This window comes from Aquarana catesbeiana, linkage group LG04 (genome assembly GCF_042186555.1).
Source record: "Aquarana catesbeiana isolate 2022-GZ linkage group LG04, ASM4218655v1, whole genome shotgun sequence".
In the NCBI taxonomy this organism is placed as follows: domain Eukaryota; kingdom Metazoa; phylum Chordata; class Amphibia; order Anura; family Ranidae; genus Aquarana; species Aquarana catesbeiana.
In genome coordinates, this window is record NC_133327.1 from 421468539 (window position 1) to 421475741 (window position 7203).

At 42.9% G+C, this 7203-nt stretch overlaps 1 long non-coding RNA gene across 1 annotated transcript in view; it reads right to left on the minus strand.

Annotated features, from left to right (window-relative positions):
* Positions 1-2334, minus strand: part of LOC141141537 (uncharacterized) — a 93085-nt gene extending 90751 nt beyond the window's left edge. Inside the window, exon 1 of the long non-coding RNA XR_012244123.1 lies at positions 2063-2334. This is a non-coding gene — a long non-coding RNA (uncharacterized lncRNA). The remainder of the gene's footprint in view (positions 1-2062) is intronic.
* Positions 2335-7203: the final 4869 nt, after the last annotated feature.

The following is a 7203-nucleotide window of genomic DNA, read 5'->3' on the forward strand; positions in this document are numbered from 1 at the left end:
ACTGCACGCAACACAACCAAGGTTGGATCAGAAGCTAATTTAGCTTTAGATTAAATTTGAACTATGTACAGAAAAGATGACCCACTAAATTTACATAGAAGCGGTAGATTAAAAATCTATCAGCGCTACACTTGCAATGTACATAGATTACCCAGGGGGGGAGTGTTTTTTTCTCAACAAAAACGGAGTTATGCTTTAAGAAAACTGTATACAGAGATGCATGATGTCAAATGTGCTTAAAAAAATAATAGCTTAAAGCTGGCCAGTATGTGTAACCTGTAGATATGTGCGGTTCGCTTCGTTACGAATTGAAATTCGGACAAATTTTCCGCTATTTGGGAATTCGGATGTATGCAAATTTCTGAATTACAATAGTAACAAATTTAAACGAATCCGAAATGACGAAATGAAAATTTCGGACGACATTTGGATAGACAGAATATACAGAAACATTTTGCCTTGCATCTCTATTTTAAACTGACTTGGTTGTTTTACAAGGTAAGGGTTCACATATAAGTTAATGTTAACTCACGGGCCTCAGCAGCGTAAGAAGCAAGCTACACTAAGAAAAAGTAAAAAGTAAGTAAACCTTGAATTTAACTTCTAGTGAAAATGCAATATGCAATAAATTCAAAAGTCAATTTGATTTGTAATATATGCATAGATCAGTGGTGGTGAACGTACGAGGAATAGGAGGCCTCAACTGCAGCTCCTAACATCACCAAGGGACTGGGAGTAATATTTAGTATATGTATTGCTCCAGAAGACTGTCAGAGACAGCATATACAATGTAAGAGATGGTCAGAGACTGTAGACATGCTATAAGAGTGATAACAGGCTGAGAGTATCCTGCAGGAAATGGAGACTGGGAGCAGTTTGACAAACAGAAGGAATCAGCTGGGAACTGTCATTTACTGGCAGTGTACAGGGCTTTTTTTTTACTTTGGTACACGTCATCCAGGAGACAATCCCTTGCTTATTAGCCTAGAAAGTGACCATTACTGATTTCTAGGATTTGCCTTCCATTGACTTCAACAGGGTTCCCTGCCCCCAAACTAAACGCAGGTACATCTGACTCATCATTATTAATAACTGTCCTTGACTGCCCTGGGACATTCTTGCTGTTTTAAAGTTGTTTCATAGTGGCTGTATCCTAGGAATTAGCCACCAGATTTGCAAATGAATGAGTCGTGGTTTATTTATATGCAAATACATCATATGCAAATCCCGAAAAGCACCACAGTACCTGCTTAGGAAAGAATCTAGGTCCTGGTCTTGCACTAGATAGGAAGTGGGGTGCAGGTGTTCAGGTGAGCTGTAGAAGGGGATGAAGGTAAGCTGGATGCAGGTGCGCTATGGATAAGTGAATTCAGGATGAGATGTGGACAAAGGATTCAGGGGTACAGGTGAGCTATTAAAGAGTGGTGCGGGTGGTGCAAGTAAGCTGTGAATGAACAGTACAGGTGAGCTGTGAGCAAGAGATGCAGAAGAGAGTGGTGTATAAGGGCTTGCAGACACAACTTGCAGAGGCAAGCTGTGTTTAGTGTGTGTCTGCATGTGTGTGGGGGGGAGATAACTGTGGGTGAAGGCTTCAGATGCTAGCAGTAGACTAGAGAGGCTGGGGGTGGGGGGCAAGCTGTGAAGGAGGGGTGCAAAGGTGAGTGGTGGATAGGTTGTGCAGAGGAGAGCTATGCTTAGTGGGGGCGAGCTGTGAAGGAGGGGTGCAGAGCTGAGTGGTGGATAAGTTGTGCAGAGGCGAGCTATACTTAGTGGACTGGGGGGGGGGCAAGCTGCGAAGGAGGGATGCAGAGGTGAGCGGTGGATACGTTGTGCAGAGGTGAGCTATGCTTAGTAGGGGGGGGGGGGGGGCGGGCTGTAAAAGAGGGGTGCAGAGGTGAGTGGTGGATACATGTGCAGAGGTGAGCTGTGCTTAGTGGGGTGGGGGGCAAGCTAAGCTACTTTGTCTCCAAGGTGCCCCCAAGCCCTATTTTGACTAAAACATAGCACAGCAAGTGTGGAAAGGTGTCAGACTACAAGCCAAGCACTTTGAAGTGATACTCACTTTTTTGACCATGTCTATTTTTTTTGGCCATACCCACATCCGGTTTCTCTTCTTGATTCCTTTAAGGTATCCTTCCAAATGATTTTCCAATGTTGGCCACTTTCAGATCATTAGCAATGACATGTTAATCAGGGTTAAGAAAAAAAAGAAGGTGCATATGGCTTGCTGGTATATTTTGTCCTATATATTACATAGCAGTATCTGGAGGTTTAGCAAATACAGTATAGCAAATAAATCAGACTAAACATTTAGCTGCTTGGTGGCAAGTCTAGTGAAACAGTACAAAACCAACACAGGAAAATATGTTTAATTTAGTTTTTACTTCCCTGTTCTCAACAGTGATCACTTCTCTGTTTTAAATAGAAACCCGTGCTTCATATACTTCCTCTTTGGATTATGTAACATAGGACAAAGACACCTTTCAACAAAATTCTTTCCTATGTTGACTGAAAAAAGGGCACTGAGTGAAGGTAGGTATGGTTTAATGGTACAGATGTGCATGGCATCCAGCTTTTATCTTCAGCCTGTTCTGTTAAGTTTTGGAAATGAAAGATAGAAGCTGACTGGTTGCCATGCATAGCTGCTCCAGATTCTGGCTGTTCCAGTTTTCATAATTTACCCTCCATGTATGTTAAAATCTATTGTAGAGTACTTATGCCCTACATTCATGAGGAGTGGTGTGTTAAACAGTATTTTTCCTAATGAAAGCAATTAGTAACAATGCTTTCTCATACACTTTTAGTATGTAGTGATCTGCTGCCCTTTACTGTTTGTAATTGTGAGTACCTGTGCTTTTAATATTCACAGTTATTTATGTATTAGCCCTTCCTGTCTCTGTGAGGCTGGATTTGAAACCCCAAAAGGAGGAAGTGGAGAGAGAGAGAGAAAGTCTCAGCTACATGCCCCGTTCATGCTGCTAACTCCAGGCCAGAAGGGACTAATATTACTATGTTCTAATAGTTTAACTGGAGCTGCCCATAGTTTCTTGAGTATGTATCTGAATCATTTTGATATACAGAGTATCTCTGTCTTATTGTTATCATTGTTATTATTTCACGCACATTGCCAGATTGCTAGGTCTGTGGTACTGTGTGTGGTGAGCACCTTACAACATATTACTAGGTGAACCTGTTTATTTTAATAGAGTTTATATGCAGCTGCTGTTATTTTAGTTAAACCTGTCCCTTCTAGTCTGGGATTCTATAGTTTGTTTTAGCTTAGGGCTCAATAACCAGCATAGGCTAGAGCAGCCTTTCCCAACCAGGTGTGCCGTCAGAGGTTCTCAGGTGTGCAGCGGGATCAGGGGAGAGAAGGGCTGTCAGATGAGCCCGATCTCCCGATCCCCTGCCGAACTGTACATCCGCACTGTGAGAAGCTCCGTCAACCTCAGCAAAGTGAAAGTAAAGAGCAGGGGAGTGTGCTCTGCTCTCTGCTTCCCCCTACAGTGCAGTACCTGGCTGAATGAGGAAACTGGAAAGGTACTGTGCTAGAAGCTAGATTTGTTTTAAAAGAGCTTTATACATGTTTCTGTGTGTGTGTGTGTGCATGTGTGTACATGTGTCTGTATGTGTGTTTGTACATGTGTGTGTATGTGTGTTTGTACATGTGTGTGTGTGCGCATGTGTATGTATGTGTGTGTGTGTGCATGTGTCTGTGTGTGTGCATGTGTCTGTGTGTGTGCATGTGTCTGTATGTGTGTGTGTCTGGTATGTGTGCATGTGTCTGTATGTGTGTGTGCATGTGTCTGTATGTGTGTGTGTATGTGTGCATGTGTCTGGTATGTATGTGTGCATGTGTCTGGTATGTATGTGTGCATGTGTCTGTATGTGTGTGTGCATGTGTCTGGTATGTGTGTCTGTATGTGTGTGTGCATGTGTCTGTATGTGCGTGAGCATGTGAGTGTCTGTATGTGTGTGTGTATGTCTGTATGTGTGTGTGCGCATGTGTCTGTAAGTGTGTGTGTGTGTGTGTGCATGTGTCTGTATGTGTGTCTGTATGTGTGTGTGTGTGTGCATGTGTCTGTCTGTATGTGTGTTTGTACGTGTGTGTGTGCGCACGTGTCTGCATGTGCGTATGTACAAGTGTCTGTATCTATGTGTCTGTATGCGTGTGTGCACGTGTATGTGTCTGTATATGTGTGTGTGCGTATGTTACTTTTAATCATGACCCCCCCATTCCTGTACCATCAGAACTGCTTTTGTAGGTCTTGTTTGTGATAGCAGCAAGGACTGCTTCTCCTCTGAAAAGCAACCTATGCGCAGATTGCTTTTCAGAGGCATTTGACAGGCGGTAAAGAGGCATTATGTTGCCTCCTCACCACCAGTTTTAATGCAGCATCACTACACCACAACCGTGCAATGTACACAGTTACAGTTTAGTTGCAGTGCAGCCCCATTCACCCTGGGTATACCTCCAGCTGCAGCCACAACATGTGTACACCCCCAGCTGTTGTCTCTGCAGCTAAAGGGGAAGAATTTGGGGGTGGTAAAAACAGCTTAACCATGTGCTTTTACCACCCCTCCAACCCGACATGTGAACAAGCCCTTGGTTCACATCTGTGTTGCTGCGTGCTGCGTGTAGTGCAGCCCATTCATTTCAATGGGCTTCCCTAACCACAAAAATTTAGGGAAGGAAATCCCCGACCTTTTTTTTTTTTTTAAATTACACTGCAACAAAAGCACCCCACATTTTCCAATGTGTGAGGTACCATTAAGAATTAATGGCACCCCTAAAGAGCAGATCATTTGTCTGTGTGTCAAGAACGAGTGCGATTTTGCACATGTTCCGCGACACACAGTAACGTGAACTAAGCCTTGGACTGGGGTGCCTCAAGACTGAAAATACTTTTTAAGGGTGCCCCGACTGGAAAAAGGTTGAGAAACACTGGGCTAGTGCCAGATTAGGCATCCAATTGCCCAATCTGGCAGTTAGAGGTCCGCTTGCATGACAGATTAGAAACTACTTGAGACTTAGAGGCAGAATAGATATGCGACTCTGAGTTTCAGTGGCACACCAGTTTCTGCCAGTGAGAAGCTACATTCCAAGCTGGTTGAACAACTGTTGGAGGATCTCCTCATCACCGCTGATCTTGTCTTTAGGTCTCTGAGACAAAGGCAGCTGCCCTGACCTTTATCTGGGGATATCCTTATTATACATATATACAGTTGAGCTCAAAATTTTGCACACCCTGGCAGAAATTGAGAAATTGTGGCATTGATATTGAAAATATGACTGATCATGACAAAAAACTGTCTTTTATTTAAGGATAGTGATCACATGAAGCCATTTATTATCACATATTTTTTGGGATCCTTTTTAAATCATAATGATAACAGAAGTCACCCAAATGGCCCTAATAAAAACATTACATACCCTGGAAAGTTTGGCCTTGGTACAGACACAGAAGGTGGCACACACAGGTTAAAATGGCAATTAAAGATTAATTTTTCACATTTGTGGCTTTTTAAATCACAATTAGTGTCTCTGTATAAATAGTCAATGAGTTTGTTAGCTCTCACTTGGATGCCCTAAGCAGGCTAGACACTGAGCCACGAGGAGGTAGAAAAGAACAGTCAAAAGACCTGCGTAACAAAGTAATGGAACTTTATAAAGATAGAAAAGGATATAAAAGCCTTGAATATGCCAGTCTGTACTGTTTAATCCCTTATTAAGAAGTAGAAAATTTGTGGCTCTTTTGATACCAAGCCAAGGTCAGGTAGACCAAGAAAGGATTCAGCCACAACTGCCACAGGAATTGTTCAGGATACAAAGAAAACCCCACAGGTAACCTCAGGAGAAATACAGACTGCTTTGAGCACAACTGTACCTGGGTGTATGTGCACAGTTCCACCAGGATGCTTGTTGGGCTCTTTGCTAATAATACCTCTTTGTACATTGGATGTATGTACTATTATTCATTTTTGTATATAAAGCTTGTATTATTTCCATACTTGCATGCATCTATATATTTTGATGAATGTTATATGCTGGTTGCAGTAGTTCCTGTGCTCTCATATAATTTGGTTAGATTACTGGCTGATTTCCCAGGAAGGGAATTCCCTCTGAGGCCCTGTCCTGGGTGGAGGCGCTGCCAACTTTATTGCCAGACGAAGGTTCCTAGTTAGCGAAGGTTAGCGAAGGTTCCTACAGGTTTAATGCTATATCCTGCTTGGGGATGGCACTGACTTCTTGCATCACAATTACACACATATTCAAGCAGCCGTTCAGCAAGGGCAATTTTAGGGCTTTTTTGGTGACCAAGAGTCGTGGCTAGGAAGAAAAACTGGATCTGGATTGTACTGTGCATACCTCCCAACTTCAGGAAATGGGGAAAAAAAGGGACATCTATCCTGGCTGTCAGACTGAGCTGTGTCATACTGTATTAGGGGGACATTTGCCACCCTGGAGGAGGAGGTCTTTGGACTGTGGAAGTGTTACCAGAGGAGCTACCAACATTTGCTTCAACAGAGGGCTAGTTGGGCCAGAAGGGAATGATTATAATGGTTACTGCTTCCTCACAGACCTTCAGAAGTGTCTCCAATATAAGAGTCATTGGTGGGAAGACATACGCCAGATGAATTGCCAGACCATTGTTCCTAATTTTTACTGATAGTCTACTGACTGGAATGGTACCAGCTGATTGGAGAAAAGCCAATGTAGCACCAATATTTATAAAGGGCCCAAAATACATCCCTGGGAATTACAGACCAGTTAGCCTAACATCAATAGTATGTAAACTCTTGGAGGGGATGATAAGGGACTATATACAAGATTTTAGTAATGAGAACGGTATCATTAGCAGTAATCAGCATGGATTCATGAAGAATCATTCTTGCCAAACCAATCTATTAAACTTCTATGAGGAGGTGAGTTGCCATCTAGTTAATGGAAGGCCCGTAGATGTGGTGTATCTGGATTTTGCAAAAGCATTTGACACAGTTCCCCATAAACATTTATTGTACAAAATAAGGTCCGTTGGCATGGACCATAGGGTGAGTACATGGATTGAAAACTGGCTACAAGGGCGAGTTCAGAGGGTGGTGATAAATGGGGAGTACTCGGAATTGTCAGGGGTGGGTAGTGGGGTCACCCAGGGTTCTGTGCTGGGACCAATCCTATTTAATTTGTTCATAAACGACCTG